General features: G+C 47.3%; 1 protein-coding gene and 1 pseudogene across 1 annotated transcript in view; both read left to right on the top strand.

Moving 5' to 3' along the window:
* Positions 1–19,241, top strand: part of LOC137655522 (organic cation transporter protein-like) — a 311,982-nt gene that overhangs the window by 66,491 nt on the left and 226,250 nt on the right. The window lies entirely within an intron of this gene.
* On the top strand, positions 7,717–7,835 carry LOC137659219 (5S ribosomal RNA; annotated as a pseudogene).

Below are 19,241 nucleotides of genomic sequence, written 5' to 3' on the forward strand. Positions count from 1 at the left end.
TATGATGAACTGTAGAGTGCAATTAATGAGATCTCAGAGAGAGATAGGAAAATTGTGATTAGTGACTTCAATGCTAAAGATGGGAGAAATAATCAAGGTATAGAGAATGTGATGGATGTGGAGGGTCCTGGCAAAGTTTCAAATGAAAATTAAGCACTTTTTGTATGTTTTTGTTCACCAAACAATCTTGTCATTGGAGGTACTCTTTTTCCAGCACAAGGGCATCCCTAAATATACATGGACTTCACCATGTGTCAATTACAAAAATCAAATAGATCACATAGCCATTAATGAAGAGAGAAGGAAGACTGTAAGTAATGCAAGAAGCTATAGAGGTGCAGATATTGGTTGTGATCACTGGCTCCTCATTGCCACACGGAAATTGAAATTAAAAGCACCAACACAAATGTACATGGAATACATAGGTTTGATACAACTAAGCTTCCAGAAGATGAGCACAGATAATCATTTTCAATTCAATGTAGGAAACGATTTCTTAGAAACTTAGAGAGATGAAGCGCAGACAATGAAGAATGGGGTGATATTAAGAACATATATCAGTCAGTTGGTAGTGACGTATTGGGAGATGTAGTTAAAAGAAGGCCATGGATATCAAATGATACTTGGGATACTATGAAAAGGAGACAAAGGCTGAAATTTATTGTTGAAATTTTTCAAGGAAATAATGAAAATTACAAGTTATTGCATGCTAGGTATTCCAGCATTGATCATGAGGTCATAAGAAAAGCCAGGAATGACTGGAGAGAATGAATGAATGAATGATTTGAAGTATTTTGTCATCCTGACAGACTGGAGAGAATATTCAGACAGGAAAGAAGATGAGGCTGAGAAAGCTATGGATTCAGAGAGTGGCTATTGTGAAAGAATCGTTCATAGAAGGATTAATGAAATCTCTACCGGGGCAAAGAAGAGGAAGTATATACCCATCCAAAAGAGAGAGAGATCTGTGATAACAACAGAAGAGAAAGGAAGGCAACGTTGGATGGAACAGTTTACTGGGGTAATTGAATAAGATATATGAAGGGAATGTTTTGATTGCTATACCTGAAGCCGAGGAAGATCTTTATGTTCCTAAGAATGAATTCATTGTGTTTGAAGTCAAAACTATCATTAAAAACTCAAGAGATTGAGACCCCCTGGATTCGAAGGAATCGTTCATAGAAGGATTAATGAAATCTCTACCTTGGCAAAGAAGGAAGTATATACCCATCCAAAAGAGAGAGAGAGATCTGTGATAAAAACAGAAGAGAAAGGAAGGCAACGTTGGATGGAACAGTTTACTGGGGTAATTGAATAAGATATATGAAGGGAATGGTTTGATTGCTATACCTGAAGCCGAGGAAGATCTTTATGTTCCTAAGAATGAATTCATTGTGTTTGAAGTCAAAACTATCATTAAAAACTCAAGAGATTGAGACCCCCTGGATTCGAAGGAATCGTTCATAGAAGGATTAATGAAATCTCTACCGGGACAAAGAAGGAAGTATATACCCATCCAAAAGAGAAAGAGATCTGTGATAAAAACAGAAGAGAAAGGAAGGCAACGTTGGATGGAACAGTTTACTGGGGTAATTGAATAAGATATATGAAGGGAATGGTTTGATTGCTATACCTGAAACCGAGGAAGATCTTTGTTCCTATGAATGAATTCATTGTGTTTGAAGTCAAAACTATCATTAAAAACTCAAGAGATTGAGACCCCCTGGATTCAATGGAATAACTGCTGAGATGATATTGGCTGTAAATAAGGTGAACAGTTAAATACTTACAAGATCATTTTGTAGAGTATGTTGTGAAAAGGCAAAATCTTATGAATTGGAGCTAGGAATGTGAGTGAAAATGACGAAAAAGGTGACCTTATTAATTGCAATTATTACAGGGGCATCACACTTACACCAGTTGTCATGAAAATACATAGCATGCTTATTCTAAAGAGACTAGAGAGAAATATTGAGGAGAAGCCGAGAGAGTAACAAGCAGGATTTATAAAAGGCAGAAGTTGTACTGATCAAATTTTCATTTTAAGATATGTTGTACAACGTGTAGAATATAAAAATCCTCTTTTGATGGCATTTGTGAACTCTGAGAGGACTATGAAATACCTTATGATAGTGTGCACATGCCACTTTAGTGGAGAGTCATTCGTTATTATGGAGTTCCTCTTGAATATGTAAATTTGATAAAGTCTTTTCATGAGCATAGCAAGTGCAGTTAATGTCAGTGGAGTCCTATCAAATGAATTTCCAGTGAACTGCGGAGTATTCCAAGGGAATGTGTTGTCACCTAAGTTGTTTATCCTCCTCATGGATTTTGTAATTCGTAGAACAGTTGAGGATGGTGGAAAAGGATTGGACTGGATTGGTAGTAGGAAATTAGCTGACTTAGAATATGCTGATGACGCTGTCCTTATTAGCAGAACACCACATTATTTGCAATGCTTGCTTATCAGAATGCATGAAATATCACAGGAGGTTGGGTTCAAGATAAATAGAAGAAAGACAGAGATGATGAGAACAGAATATGTAATGGATGATGAAATATCATTGGAAGGAGAAAGGGTTGAGGAGATTTAAAGGTTTAAAGGTCACTTACGAATGGTAGAGGCAAGGGACAGTGACATTGCCTTAGCTAGCAGGACAATGACCTAGAGACTGACCATATATACACATGATCAGCACCCAAGCCCCCCCTCCACCCAAGCAAGGACCAGGAAGTGGCAGGCATTGGCTTCTGATGACTCAACAGTTAGACCAATAGGCTCCCCCAAACCAACCATCCTTAGCTAACAAGGATGGTGAGGTTGCAGCAACCAAATGAACGAATGAGTTTGAGCGGGACTTGAACCTCAGTCTGGTGATTACCAGTCAGGGATGTTACCAGATATGCCACCATCATTAAAATATGTAGGATCTATGATCTCTAATACAGGGTCTTTAGAACTGGAGTTTAATGAGAGATTGGTAAAAGCAAATCAGACAATGGCTAGGTTAAGTAAAATTTGGAAATCAAGTCACCTGAAATTGCATATATAAATCAGTGTATATATCAGTTTAGTGAGATCGGTTTTACAGTATGAACATGAATCATGGTATGACAATGAAACAGTAGCCAACAGATTTTGTACATTTGAGAGCAAAACCCTCAGAAGAATATTGAGAGTTAAATAGTAGGACATAATAAAAAATGAAACTAAAAGAGAGTTGTTCCGTAACCGAAATACAAACCACGCTATTTACATTGGGTTTACCTCTTAGCGCAGCTGAAATGGCGAGCCATTAGAATTTAACGAGGGTGTATTAGCCCCGCGCTAGTTAGCGGGGGGGGGGGGGTAAGGGAGTGGTAGCTAGCTACCCCTCCCCCCCTCACACACAGATGAATGCTCACTTTCACTTTTGGCTCGGACTGTGACAGACGTCTCTGTCTTGGTCCTCTCTTGGCAGCCATTGTTTGTTTTATCTTTACTTAATCGCTTACTTTTCTTTTACTCAATATTTATGTAAACATGTTTTCATGTTTGTATATATATTTGAGTATAGAAATCAGTAAGTTTCCTTTTCAGATTTGCGTGTGTAGTGTACGATATCTACGTGGTGTCCTCGACAGTTAGGCCACCACGGCGTAATTTTATGGGTGGCAATCGAGTTTGACTTCGGTCTTTCTCTCTCTCTCTCTTGAGGTCGTTCACCCTTTTACTACGTGTTACTACGCCCTTGTAGCTTCCTTTCCGTGTGGGGGGGTTGCTACGCCGTACGTTTGTCTCAATTAGTTTATGAATCTAATTGTAGTTGTTTTTTTTTCAGCTTGTAGAACGATTCCTTTCGGGGTTTTCGTTCTTTCTTTAGTGTTCATTCGTTTTTAAATTACATAATTACATAGTTTCATAATTATAATTGTTATAATTCTGTTTTGGTTACAGCTCTCCTTCCGTGAGTGTAAGTGGTTGTGAGGGCACGTGCCTGTTGTGTAATTCTTGTTTCCTTTCCCTCGGGATTCCTCTTCAGAGCCTTCCCGGGGGAATGAATGTGTACTAATGATTTTTGTTTTATTTTTTTTTACAGTTACCGATCTAGTTCGTTTCTGTAATATGGCAACGGTGTGAGCTGTCTTGTTGAGGCCTGAGGATTCGGCTGTTGCTGCCTCCCCCCTTGTATTCTCGTCAGGGGCGTGTCTCCTTCTACTGGAAGTACTCCCGTAACGACGGACAGCTCTCCAGTTCATTTTAGAACTCCCAGGAGGCTTGCCTCCTTGGGCGGGTAACTTTCCTTCCGAGGGAAGTTTTTCCTGTCCAGGCTTGAGTTTTCCCCTTTTGGGGGGTTCTTCTCTTGCCTTTTTTTTTTTTTTTTTTCGTGCGACTATGCTCTTGGTCCTGAGCGGTCACACCTGCAGTCTCGCTCAAGGGGCTGGGCAACTGCAGGAGCCCCTCTTCGGAGGATTGCTCCTTTTAGGTCACTGGCTGACCAGTCTCTTCTACGAAGTGTTTCTCTTTCGTTCGCGAGAGAGTACACTCATAGAGACTCCTCTTCGGAGGATTCTTCTGCTGCTGTTGCTGTTGGCCTCCCTCGCCGTAAGGCCCACCGTCCGCCTCGTCGTAAGGGCCTCTCATCTCCCTATAAGGGTGCTAAGAGGCGCCTTTTTGAATCTCTGTTTGCAGCCTTCATCTCCTTTTTCTTGATCTTCCGCCTTGGTGCAGATGGACAGCAGTCTGATCTCGTCTTCCGACGGGCAACGGTCATCCCGACGGACAACGGTCTTCCAACGGACATCAGTCTCCCGACGGACAGGCTACGGTCTTCCGATGGACATCTGTCTCCCGACGGACAACATTCCCTTCGGGGCAAAGGGTTGCCTCCCACGGGGGTTCTTCCCTTGCGTGTCAGGGTTCCCCTGCGCGCCCTTCTGCTGTGTTCTCTCCTGCTCCTGCTCAGTGTTAGCACACAGGCGCTCTCCTGCTCATCAGCGCTTCCTGATCGCTAGCGCTCTCCTTTCGCCAGGACTCTTCTTCTATGCGCAGGCTTCCACGCGTTGCCTTCTGCTCGTCAGCGATCATCAGCTCGCCAGCGATCATCAACTCGCCAGCGATCACCTGCTCGCCAGCGTTCACCTGCTCGCCAGCGCGCACAGGCGATTTTAGTATCGCCTATTCAACAGCGTTCTACACGTCAGCGATCACCTGTCTCTCGGCGATCTCCGGATCGCCCGCGTGTGTTACAGCCGGCACGCCAAGGTTCTCCAACACTTCTGAAGGAACATGGTTCGGTAGCTACTAGCTCGCCATCGCCCACCTGCGCATGCTGCTCGCCGTCGCGCGATCGCCCACCTGCGCATGCTGCTCGCCATCGCGCGATCGCCCACCTGCGGATGCTGCTCGCCATCGCGCGATCGCCCACCTGCGGATGCTGCTCGCCATCGCGCGATCGCCCACCTGCGCATGCTGCTCGCCATCGCATGCTGCTCGCCATCGCGCGATCGCTCACCTGCACATGCTGCTCGCCATCGCTCGCCAACGCGTCGACATGCCACAACGTGCCATCGCCAACCTGCGCGTTAGCGCTCACCAGCTCACCACCGATCGCCTGTTGATCCATACCGCCAGCGGTCTTCCTCGCCCACGCGGCAGCGCGTTTCCTCGCCCACGCGGCAGCGCGTTTCCTCGCCATCGCGCTAACGCTTGCGTTCGCCGCCTCGGACTCGCGCTCATTCACCTGCCCACCCTCGCGACCGCTCGCCTGCGCGCCCGCGCGATCATTCGCCTGCGTGCCCACACGCCCACGTGCCTGCACGTCTACGCTCATGCGCGGCCGCGCACATGCTCTCCAATGTTCTCCCGCGCGCGAACCAACGGTATTCCATCGCGCGGACGGACGGTGTTCCATCGCGTGAACCGACGGTGTTCCATCGCGCGAACCGACGGTGTTCCGTCGCGTGAACCGTCGTTCGAACCTACAGTGTTTCTTCGCACGAACGTCGGCTTAATTCTTGCAGTATCCATTGCCCGTCTATGGGTTATCGCTCGCCGACCACCAGCTCTCGCCCTTCCTACCACGCTCGCCCTCCTTCTGCGCTCCTTCGCTCACCTTCGTTTGCGTTCCTGCGTGACCGCGCATGGGCGCTTCCAGGTTCACCCACGCGCAAATCTTAGAATTACCATCGCGCGAGCTCCAGGGCGATTGCGACCACAATTCCCATTGGGGTTTTCGCAGCATGGCCAGCCTGGCGAGTTCTTCTGGAGCGTATTTCCAGAACACGGCCTCACTCCGTAAACGCAGAGCATGGCACTTGCAAGAATAGGAAGAAACTTCAGGGAGGTCTGAGCAACACTCCTCTTTCCAGAACCTGGGTTAGCCCTTCCCCATCATTCCCTGGAAGGATTTTTGGCGGGGGGCTTTCCGTTCGAGATTTCTCCATCGGTCAAGGGGTGACTGCTTACCCCTTCCTCTGGGGGCTTACCAGGTCCTTTCCCTCCTCGGTTACGGCCCGAGGTTTGGTTCAAGGAAGCTACAGGAAGATCATGGGTACTTTCCTCCTCTCGAGCTCAGGCACCTTGGCCTTTCGTCGTTAAGTATCTAACTTGCGGACAAGCTCGATGTTGTACCATCTGGACGCGCTGACTAAGGGCTTCCTTCGGGTGTCTCATCTGTGGAGGTCGACGACCTCAAACACCCTTCCATCCTTGAGGAGAGTTTGTTTGTGCCCAAGGACAGAGACTTAGACAGCGGCTGTGCGGAGGAAATCGACTTCCGTTTTCACTCCTCCAAGGCGCTTTCTTCCAGACTCTGCAGGGCTCCAGCGCCCTTTTCTTTCAACCACGTCGGCCTAAGTTAACGGCTACGACAACTGGGACAAGGTGTCCAATTGCAGTTTCCTCCTGTCAGGAACAGATGGCACGGGAGGCTCCCCCTGGGGGGCATAGTCCTAAAAGGAGTGGCAGAGTTCACGAACTCTAGGATTGCAGGTTTCTCGCTGGGAGAATGCTTAAGGTTACTCATCCGGATGACAGCTTCCCGATGCCCATTCCCGCACAATCTCTGTGATCAGCCAAGGATATCGCGCCTGCCGTCTCTGTCAGCGAATTCAGTGTCTCTGAACCTCTATGCCATAGCGTCGGCAAGAGTTGCCCGGTTGGGCAGAATGATCCATACCTTAGGCGAAGGTCCTCCATAGGATCATCGACGGCTTCACCCCCGGCCTCTTCAGTCGATCCTTTCTTGTAAGGAAGGATCTGAGAGGGGAGTTCCGTAGTCGACCTCTCAGCCCTGATCAAGTTTGTCGAACAAACTTCGGCCAGCGTAGAACAGCAGAATCGATCAGACTGGTAACGAGGCGACAGGACTCCTTAAACCCTGGATCGGAAGGACGGGTACTTTGTTTCCATTCCATCCATATTCCAGGGAGCTCGTCGAATTCAGCCTAGACTGCAAGTATTCCTGCTTATGATGCAGTGTGGCTATCCTGCCGTGGCATAGCAGGTTTTTTTCCCCAGAGAACTCTCCCTGCTTCCTTCATGGCCGCTCAGGTGCAGGCTTCCGCCTCCTCTGCTTTTTGGATAGCTGGTCAACTCCGGTAGGCTCGGGTTCGACCTTCTTCAGCGCCGGGAAAAGCTTCCGGATGCTTACCATGAGTGTGGGCTCATGGTATTTTGCTTGGAGCCTTCTCTTCTTCTGCCTCAACATCTGGAGTATCTGGCCATGATATTGAGTCAACGGCCTTACCACGTTGGAAACCCCGCTTCTCGTCCGTCCAGCGAGGTTAAGCAACGTCGGTTCTGGTTGGTACTTGGATGGGCGACCACCTGGGGACGCCAGATTCTGTTGCCACATCCTCCGAGCCTTCCTTTCAGTTGACTGTGGCAAGACTGAGGAGAGTCGCAGTACCTGTTCTCAGTCAAGCAGAGCTTTCAGCCCTACCTTGGAACGTTTCCTAGTTCTCCTTTCCTCATTGACCCGTCTATAGTCCGAACGGTCGCTTCAAGATAAGTTCCATGTGGGGCGGTCCAAGTTCCGGTTGTTTCAGGCAACGTTTAACCGGACTTCCTGGCCCCTATGGGACCAGCGGAACTATTAGACCTGCAATGGGTGTTGACCTATGGAACCTCTTGATGGTAGTGGATATTCTCGTCCTTTCCCCACATTCTTGATGCTGTTCTCGGACTCGTCAAAGGAAAGGGGGGGGGGGGGGCATGTTCCGGTCCAGGCCTATGGTCAAGACCTGAAGGATACCTCTCCATCATTCAGGCAGGCTTAGGGGCCGTAGTCTGGCCCCTCTACAGATCCTACAGCTCCTGCCGAGTCGCCCCGTGCGCGTCGACTTCATGATTCTGGCGTGTTCTAACCAGCAGGGGACGCATTTTCATACCTTCACATCTTGCAGTAGAGATACCGGGATGATTGAGATTATCTCAATACCACCATCGGCTCTCTCATTCCAGGCAGAGGAATGTTCTCTCCGACTATCTGAGCAGAGCCTCGTAGAGAGAGTGTACCTGGGGGTCTTTGACCTTGAGTAACCAGCAAGTCCTGGTCTGGGGGACCTGATCGCGACAGCTTGGAACCTCAAGCTTCCGCTGTTCTTCCCTCCAGTCTCAGACCCCGAGACTCTGGCAAGATGCATTCCGGTGATGGTGGGACAACTTCGACGCCTGCGTCTTCCCTCCTTTTTGTCTGTGGACAATGGGTCTCAACAAGACTAGGTTGTCTGTCAACCTTTCAATGGGAGAGCTCCACTGGGACTATGCGCAGAATGGTTTCTGGACCCTCTGCTTCCCCTGACGGAACTCCCGGGAGAGCTTCTCCCACGGCGCAGACTACTCAAACAACCACACTGCGACATCTCTCCCGAACCGGGGCGTCGCTTCGGCTTCATGCCTGGACACACTACGCCTCCTCCTCAAGAAGAGACAACCCGCTACAGTCGCGGTACGGAGGTCGCGTCATCTGCGATAGTCATCCGCAGGGGTCTTCCAGGCAAAGTGAAGAGTCTTCGGTGGTTGGTGCCGTGGGAGATATATCTCTTCCCTTGAGGCCTCTTCTCCAGCAATAACGGTCTTATTGCCTTTCGGCGGGAGGAAACTCCTTTCCGCTCTCGGCAATGAAGCCTGTCGCTCAGCCTTTCCCTGACCTTCAGGCTTAAAGGAATAACTTTTTCCTGCCCGCTGGATCTTTTCTCGCTCATGCGAAGCTACGATCGTCCCTGCCCTAGTCGGAGGAAGACCTCCAACTTGGAGCATGGCTCGGACTTTTAGTCCTTTAAGAGATCTTCTCAAGACCCTTTACGACAGGCCTCGGATTGTATTCCGCCTTGGGTCTCCTGCTCACTCTGGCCACGGCCAGTGTGTAAGCAATCATCTCGGTCTCGTACGACTCCGCCCTTTCTAAGGAAAAGGGGAAGGCAACATTCAGGTTCGCTCCTGAGTTGTTGGCTAGACTCAGAATCTGGGGGCCCCGGCCCTTCGGTCCAATTCCTTCAAGATTTCAAGTCTCCATTCTGTATCTGATGTCCCAAGACCTTCTCTTTCTTGCCAGTAAAGGAATCGAGAGGTTAGCGCTGGGAACAGCTGCAGTTTGTCCTCAGTTGCAGCCGATTTGGGAGCACAAGGAGGACACGGGGGAGAGTCCCCAGTATACCTCTTCAGCCCGGACTCAAGGACATTCATCTCGACCTGTCTCCAGACCCTCCCCCATCACGTCGCCCTACAGCACGATGTTGGATACATCGCAACGTCCCTCGCCTTCGAGTAATACTACTCTGTGACGCAGGTGCTACAAGCTGGAGTCTGGAAGCGTCTAATGACCTTCGCAGCCCGCTTCCTGCAGGGCGTGACCCACAGGAGTCTCGATACGTTTTCTATCGCTCTGTGGTGGCTACACAACAGCTGGTCTAACCTCAGGCTCCTTTTTGGACAGGTAGCAGAAGGTTGAGGGTATTGTTATCAGGTTTTAGTCTGCATGAACGAAAGAAGTATGTCTGGCCCTTATTTCTTTCTTCATCATCCCCTTTACGGGGAAGCAGCATCCTGGTCTCTGCATAGCTGACCTCGAACCTCTGCAGGTAAACCATGCTTCCTTGTGTTCCGAGTATTGAGTCAATACTGTCGCGTCCCCCATACCCTGACGAGGTGGTATTGGGAACGTCCTAACCCAGTGTTCCTTCTGGAACTCCAGGTCAACTGCCTAGGACGGGTCACACTTCTTCCTTCACACACAAGCTTATGTAGGCCACACGGTTCCTTGCGGAGCAAGGAACTTGTGAGGTGCAGGGACTCCTTTTCTCGAGTGCGACTCACTCGGATCCTGAGTCCCCGGGTAAAGCCAAAGCCAGTATGGGTGGGGACTTTCCACCCTACCTAATGGGTAAGTCACCCAATGTAAATAGCGTGGTTTGTATTTCGGTTACGGAACAAATGACAAATTCGAAGATAATTTGTATTTTTCCTAACCATACAAACCTTAGCTATTTACACATATTTGGCCGCCAGCCCTGTCCCCCAAGACAAGTCCTACCTCTAAGTGAAAGTGAGCATTCATCTGTGTGTGAGGGGGGGGGAGGGGTAGCTAGCTACCACTCCCCTACCCCCCCCCTCCCGCTAACTAGCGCGGGGGTAATACACCCTCGTTAAATTCTAATGGCTCGCCATTTCCGCTGCGCTAAAAGGTAAACCCAATGTAAATAGCTAAGGTTTGTATGGTTAGGAAAAATACAAATTATCTTCGAATTTGTCATATTTTGCAAGTGCCACATGTGAATGAGATCATGGTGAGGGGTAGATGGAGATGGTTTGGGCATTCTTTTCGTACTCCCCAAGAGAGATTATTTCACCAAATGTTTAACTGGGCTCCACAAGGCACTATAGAAGAATTGGAAGACCCAGGCCTACATGGCTGAGGACTGTGACGTGTGATGTAAATGATGATGAATGGAGAAGTATTGAATTAAAAGCTCAAGATAGAGACGACTTGCAAAATCTAACAGAGTCCCTTTGCGTCAATAGGCTAGATGATATATATAACGGATTTTGAGCAAAGCAAAAAATCTATTTTTTGGTGAGATAGCCATGTCGTCCTGATGGAAGTTCCTTTAGGGTAGCTTCCTAGGGTATATATGACTACGGTGATATTCCCAGATAATTTACCTTAAGGTATCCATAATTCTAACTCCTGGAGCGAATATCCCTAAATAAACTTAACCAGGGATATCGCATAATATCAGAGGACGTATTCTTGACAGGCCACATAGTAATCTACACCCCGAATAGAATTAAAACTTCGAGGGGTCAAAGTGGCAAGAAAACGAGAAACGAGAATGAAAGGAGAGCCGTTAATAACATACCTCTCCTATCTCGCTTCGAGTGTGTACACAGCGCCGCCGACGGCGCCATCTGCATTCCTTGTAGTGATACATGAGGTGCTACAGATACTGCATTATAGGGAGGGGTCCTATAACCCTTTTTATGAAAAAGGAAGGGTGGGTCCATCAGGACGACATGGCTATCTCACCCAAAAATAGATTTTTCGCGTCGCTCAAAATCCGTTTTTTGGGCTCAGGCCATGTCGTCCTGATGGAAGTATACCAGAGCATTACTGTATCTGTGGATCCTCAGATCGTGCCGTACTCTCAAGAAAGTATTTCTTGGTCAGCATAGACCTAGAGACCTATGATGTTACCGTCATACATCATTTCATCTAAGCATAAACCATGTTAGTGCTTCCTGCCCCCTACAGGGAAGAGTCATCCTAGACTCTGGAAAAAGTCTCGAGGAGTACATATACCTATGTATGAATAACAGACAAGCCAATATAGCTGTCTCACCTATATGTTGTAAAGCAAAGTTTGTATAAGAACCACCCGTGTCAATATGAAATACCGACAAGTCCCCCGGTGTGCCGTTCTTATTACTGGATTGGAAAAAGGTTTATATCCGAATAGGAATAAATTTGTATATCCGCCACCGTCCTTTTAGGGTATGAAGTCTTTCCTACTTGGGGAAAGCATAAACCAATGAATGTTTGCTTGCAGCAAGGAACAATCTTTAGGATTATTCATGTTAAAATTATTCATAATTTAAAGTAATGCTAAACCATCTTCTAGTAAAATGACACAGGCGAATGAGACGCAAGGTTCACAAGAACTAGTTTATTGACAATCAATAAAATAAAAATGGGTTAATCGACAATTATACAATTATAAGATGTGGATAACCAACAAATAAGCATAAGGATCATAGTAAGCAGAAAAAATTGTTTAATCTGAAAAGAAAGAACATATTTGCGCCACTTTTAATATCGAGATATTAAAATCATTAAAGTCTGTCTTACTATTAAATCACACTGGTGTTAGAGACGCTTGGCACACGTGTCTTCACTTATGCTTGGTTCACCTTTGTTTATGGAACAGTCAACGAGGACACCTTAGTGACCTAACACTTAGTCTGTAGAACAGTCACTACACACCTACCCTTGAATTAATCGTCCCAATTAATTTCACTGTTCCTCGCAGAATTAAACAGTAGGTTTAATGACACTACCTACTGCCACCACGGACCTCTTCAGTTGCTCCATTTGCTTCGCATAGTGTCTAAAGAATACTCTGGATGACTTCCAGCCAGTGTATGAGCGAAGATGTTCGAAATCCATATTATTGAAGAAATTTATGGAAAAGGCAACTTTTCTCGAATCATGACCTGCGGGTGTACTCTGCGAATAAAATAGGCGATTTTCGCCCTTAGTTGCTTCAGAGATAAATTTGAGCCTGATGTTTCTCCCCTAAACAGCTGACCTCCCACAAAGTCTGAAGTCCTATGAAGATAGACCTTTAGGCACTCCACTGGACATAGAGATGCATCTTCTTTCAGAGGGCAGATTCTCCAGGGACCCCACCTGTTGGTGGGTAGCTCGTTCTTGGCAAGAAAAGTTGGGTCCGGAAAAAGGTTCAGTTCTCCCCCATCTAAGAACTGAACATGATCTTCCTCTCTCGAGAGGGCTACTATTTCACTAACTCTAGCCCCCGAAGCGAGTGCAAACAGAAATATAACTTTTTGGGTCAAATCCTTTAAAGCACTCTTCATTGTTCATCAATGAAGCAAAATGAAGAACCTTATCCAGAGACCATGAAATGGGTTTCTGAGGTGCTGATGGTCTGAGCCTAGCACAGGCCTTCGGAATTTTGTTAAAAATGTCGTTAGAGAGGTCGACCTGGAAGTCATATAGAATAGGTCTCGTCAAGGCGGACTTACACGTTGATATCGTGTTGACCATGGAGGTGGATGAAGAATGATAAGCAGAATTCAGTCGAGATCTTTTGTGGGTTCTTCGCCTTGACAAAGGACACCCACTTTCTCCATGATGACTCATATTGTCTTCTGGTGGATTTGGACATATATTCCTCTAAAAAGTCTATACTGTCTCTTTATATCCCTAATCTTTTTCTCACTGCTAGGGAGAGAAAATCATGAGCTGCAGGTTCCGGGTTTTCTGTGATGAAGCGCATACAGTTGACTTCTGAACTCGCGGAGTCAAAACTGGATCTGGTAGTGGTAGAAACTTCAGCTGTAGTTCTAATGCCAGAGGGAACCACACGCTGTTGGGCCACTTGTGAGCCACTACTGCCACTTTCTCCATGAAAGATCTCAGTTTGTCGAGGACCCTCAGTAGAAGGTTGTGCGGAGGGAACAGGTAAATCCTGGACCATCTGTTCCAGTCGAGGGACATCGCGTCCACTGCTTTTGCTAAAGGATCCTCGTACGGGGACGCGTAGAGAGGTAACTTCTTGTTGTCTTTCGTCGCAAAGAGGTCTATCTGCAGTTCCGGGACTTGACTCAAGATGAAAGAGAATGATCCTGCGTCTAGGGACCATTCTGACTCTATCGGCGTAAGCCTGGATAGAGCGTCCGCCGTCACATTGCGGACTCCTTGAAGGTGAACTGCTGACTAGTGCCATCTCTTCTTCTCCGCTAGCCGGAAGATGGCCAACGTCACTTGGTTGATTTGAGGTGACCTCGATCCTTGTCGATTCAGGCATCTCACTATCACCTCGGTGTCTAGTACCAATCTTAGTGGATTGAGTGGCGAGGGGAGACTTTCTTCAATGTGAGAAGTACTGCCATGGCTTCCAGAAAGTTTATGTGAAACTTCTTGAATAGGTTGGACCAGGTTCCTTGGACCTTCTTCCGGTGAGAGTGACCTCCCCATCCTTCCTTCGAGGCGTCTGTTTGAATAGTCATAGAGGGGGGAGGTGCCTGAAGAAGCACCGATTTCTTCAGTTGTTCGGCTTTGGACCACGACTTGAGAAGCGTTCGTAGACGAGTCGGTATTGGTCTTATCAGATCTCTTCGCGCGTTTGATGCATATTTTCTCCAAACTCCGGTTGCATCCTTTAGCTGTGCTCTTAGCACTGGGTCTGTTACTGAGGCAAACTGGAGAGAGCCCAGCACTCTCTCCTGTTCGCGTCTTGATATCCTTTTGGATTTCAGAAGTCTCTTGACAGAACCTGCTATTTCTTTCCTCTTCTTTACAGGGATGGAAAGTTGGTGTGACAGTAAGTCCCAGTGAATTCCCAGCCACTGAATCTTTTGAGATGGAGAAAGCTGAGACTTTTTTTCTGTTGATCTTGAAACCTAGATGTTCCAGGAACTGGATCACCTGTTGGTAAGCTTGCATGCATTCTGTCCTGGATGCTGCCCACACCAGCCAGTCGTCCAGGTAGGCCACTACTTGGATTCCCTTTAGGCGTAATTGTTGGAGAGCTGCGTTCGCAAGCTTCGTGAAGATTCTTGGGGCTATGTTTAGCCCGAATGGCATGGCTTTGAAGGCATAGAGTCTTCATTGTAGCTTGAACCCTAGGTAGGAGGAGAGGTGACGACTGATTGGAATGTGCCAATAGGCGTCTGACAAGTCTATGGAGACGGTAAATGCCCGTTTGGGTAGTAAGGTCCTTATGTGTTGGAGTGTTAGCATCCTGAACTTGTAGTTTACTATGAACTTGAGTGGCGACAAGTCCAGAATGACTCTGAGTTTTTCTGAGTCCTTCTTTGGAACACAAAACAGCCTTCCTTGGAACTTGATGGACTTTACCCTTCGGATTACTCTTTTCTCTAAGAGTTCTCGAATATATTCTTCCAGAACGGGGGTAGAGTGTTGGAAGAATTGTGAGAACGGAGGTGGAGTGCTTTACCAGCTCCAACCCAGTCCATTATTGATTAGGCTGTGGGCCCAGGGATCGAAGGTCCAACGATCCCGAAAAAGATGAAGTCTCCCTCCTACCGGAAGCGTTTCACTTCTGCTGCTGTTGACCTGAGGCCTTGCCTCCTTGACCGCATCCTCCCCTGAACCCCTTCCCCTTAAAGGGCGTCTAGACGAACCTCTGGCTGTTCCTCTAGCTCTTGGGCGAAAGGTAGTTGACTGCCTTTTGAATGCTGGGTTAAATGCCGGAGACTGTGTTGTCACGGCTTGGGGTACCAACTGGTACGTGGTCGGGGTTTGAGCCACCATCTGGGGCACTGCGGTCATGAGAAGTTGCTGCTGTTGCTGCCTGTAAGGTTTGGCTGGCCGAGAGGGTAGCCTAGACTTCTTAGTCTTCCTTTTTGGTTGGGGACCCTCATCCGGGGAAGACTTTCTTTTAAGAGATAGGCCCCACTTCTGGAGAAGGTTTCTATTTTCTGTGGCGGCCTTATCCACTACCTTTGACCACTTTGCTAGGGAAGAGGTCTTTACCCCATATGTGAGAGGAGATTAATTTCCTCGGTTCGTGCCTCACCGCAGCCGAGGCGAACACGAACTCTCTACAAGCTCTCCTAGCTTTGACGAAACTGTAGAGGTCCTTCATTACTGTGGCCAGATGGGTTTTGGCCACTACCATAAACATTTCTTGAGCTTTGGGGTCACTTGCCATCGTTTCCAGAGTCGTTTGTAAAGACATCGATGCAGTAAGTCTCTCTTTTGTCGAGAAAATCAGACAGCTTTGGGAGGTCTTCACCGAACTGACGTCCGGCAATATCGGCCTCCAACTTCCCGACTGAGAAGGTAAGATGGACGTCCTTCCAGTCTTTCTGGTCCATGGGTAAGGTCAGGGACAGAGGTTTACACTCCTCCAAGGAAGGACATGGTTTACCTGCCTCAACCGCTTTCAATACAGCCTTAATTCCCTTCTCCATAAAAGGAAAGGCTCTGGTAGGAGAGGCCACAAAGGAAGGATGCTTCTTACTCAAAGCAGGTACCTTTGAGTTTGTGAAGCCCCTCTCTTTCATTGAGGTCGATAGTAAAGCTTGTGCTTTATTATGGTAAAAAACTATGACCTCCTTCGGCTCCGTCTCTTCCTTTGAGGCTGGTTCCTTCCTAAGACGGACATAGCAGTCCGGGTAAGACTCCTTGTTGGGTCAGAATTCCACTTCTTCAAAGGGAATTGAGCCCAGCTTCTCCGAAATGACAATCTTTCCCGTTGTCATAGGCATGTGCTCGGCATACCTCCAAGGATTGGCATCCGAGCACAAAGGAAGGTCCTTCACGTTAAGCTTCTTCTGGGGCCCATGTGATGCTGCAAGTCTCCGCATCTCCAACTTCTTTGCAGCTTCCTTCTCATCATTCTTCTTCTGCATCTGTTGAATCATTTCAACGATGGGAGAAAGAGTCCTTCCCAGATCATCTGGGATAGCAGACGATGTTGAGGGAACAGGTTCAGGGGCCTGAACCAGAGTAACCGACCCCTCGTTGATTTCTTCCTCCTCAGTATCCGGAGCCTGGGTCAGCTCCTCTTCTTGTTCTTGGTCTTCTGCCAGAAGGTCCTTTTCGGTGTACTCAGACACCTCAGACATCCTATCGTCCAGTTGGATGTCTTGTAGGGCGTCCGAGACTTCAGAATCCACCGGAATCTGAACTAGAGGTATCTCCGCTTGAGGCTGGGGAATCACTGCATCCGCTGATGCCTTGGGGAAAAGGTAAGCCCTCATCTTCTCGCTTGGAAGATAGGGGCCGGAAGTATTCTTCTGGAAGCCCCTCACCCAGGTTCGAAGCTTTTCCCTAGCTGCATCCCTTAACTCCGCCGACTTAGGGGCGTCAAACGCCTCAGTAATCAGGTTAGTACAAATCGAACGTACCTGAGGGTCCCAATACCGGAGATCATCTTTGGAGGCTACACATGGTGCGTGCCTCCTGCACAACTCATGTCCGCAGAAGTTCTTACTGCCGACGTTGCTGAACATGCTCCCGCACTTCGGATGGTCCTCCTGTAAAGAGAAGAAATTCCATGAGTATCAAGTGAAAAACATATCACTGGATAACTAATGTTAAGATATATGTATATAGCTTAAAGATAACTAAGCTAGAAAGGAAAGAAGGAAAGACACACTTGTATTTCCTGCCCAGCCAATTGCTGTAACCTTCCTGATAATAAAATTATTTGGTTAATCTTATTCTAGAATAACCATCAAAGTATTTCCAGAGGAAAATGTAGGTGTAGCTCACACCAATATAAAGAATTTTAATATACTGGATAATTAATAAAGAAAGAACTCACTTTCTTCATCTGTGCGGTCTCACAAAAGGCTGTACAAGACAACACAAGTATGTTGGAAAAACTTAGTGTTACAATATATTCTATACTATAGTTTTCTCCATGCAGTATATACTATACTGTAAAAATACTGGCTACTGTATATAATACAACATGCCGGCCGGCACGTACCTAAATATAGTTCCAAGGTACCCTTTAGACTACTGGGTGGAAGATCGCTGTTTCAGATGTGAGACTGCCGGCCGGCAACTATAAACGCTAGCACCGTGCTGCCGGCCGCTAATCGTAGCAGCCGGCAGATCTTATGGTGTGCTTCTGTTGCCGGCTGGCAATGGTATGCTACCTATGCCGGCCGGCAGTAAAAATGAACCAGAGAACTTCCACCTTCCCGGCTGCCGGCCACTTAAGCCGGCAGTCGGGCTAGGGGTACAAACACTAGAAGAGAAACAGAATGGATGTAAGGATATAAGACGGCACTGCCTTACAGCCCTTTATCCAGAAAGAGTGAACATAAGGAAGGGGAGAATGTGAAATTCAGGCTTCCTTCTATCCAATGCCTCCTGGCTCTACTGACAGACATGGATGTGAGACCAAGGGAGGTCTGGGGAACACTCTACAGAAGTTAGGCCTTTGCCGGCCGGCACGAATTTGCCGGCCGGCAAAGGGCTGAGTCAGTTCCACATCTTAACCTACACTAGGTACAAATGTAGAACGACGGCCAAGAGATGTAATAGCTAGGCCATTACTAAGGATAGGGGGGAAAGGGAGAAGAGGGTCCTACAAACTTTGCTTTAGTAAGAGATCACCCCACGACCAAGAAAGCTCATCCTAGCCTAGGGATTATCATGGGAGGGAGGCCGGCAATACTTGCCATCTCCCTCAGTACTAAAACAGAGTCTGGTGTTGTTATTCACAAGGGAGAGAAGAATCTTATCCTTCAAACCGAGAACAACACTACTGGACTAGTCTGCTAGATCACTAGAAGAAGGAATCATCTCGTACAGAAACCTTCAGATGTGGTCTAGGGAGGCTAAGCCTCCTATGTCTGCTCCTGGCCTAGCAAAGGAATCTCATTCTCTATGCTAGAAAGAAATAGACCCAGACTAAATACTCTAATGTCCTGACCCCTCCTGAAGCCAGATTCTCTGGATACAGGAAAGAACAGAAACACCCTAATATAGTTATATCTAAATGTTTATTCAGATAAACCACTAGGGTTAAGCCTAAGGCTTAAAACAGAGGGAAAAGGGATTGCGCTTAATCTCCAAGGAGAAAAGAGCAACCGGGGAGTGTGCGAAAGTATACTAAGGCTCCATAGGCAACTAGCCTAGGCGCGAAGAGAAGCGATTACCTAAATCACCGAAACTCTCTCGTATACGATCTTGGAAGAAAATATCAACAATATCTTATATGTATAAAACTGCCTATAGCTTCAATGAATTATAAAACACTCGGAAATCTGTATATCATGCATGAAAGTACTAGGGCCAAACGCCTAGGCTACGAAGCCTAGCGTAGGCTAGGATCAGTATCTCAATCGCCGAAACAGAAATACTAACGGCATCATATAAAGAATTCCTATTGTAAAGCTAAATAGCTAGAATTATTAAAGCATAAGGGCCGGGAACGACGCTCTGGCTAACTAAATGACTTATGCATGGCGAGCGACAGCGTCCAGGACGCCTCTGGTAGGCAACAGCTCTTGTAACGTTAATATCACTATT

Source organism: Palaemon carinicauda, chromosome 1 (genome assembly GCF_036898095.1).
Source record: "Palaemon carinicauda isolate YSFRI2023 chromosome 1, ASM3689809v2, whole genome shotgun sequence".
NCBI classification, from domain to species: Eukaryota; Metazoa; Arthropoda; class Malacostraca; order Decapoda; family Palaemonidae; genus Palaemon; species Palaemon carinicauda.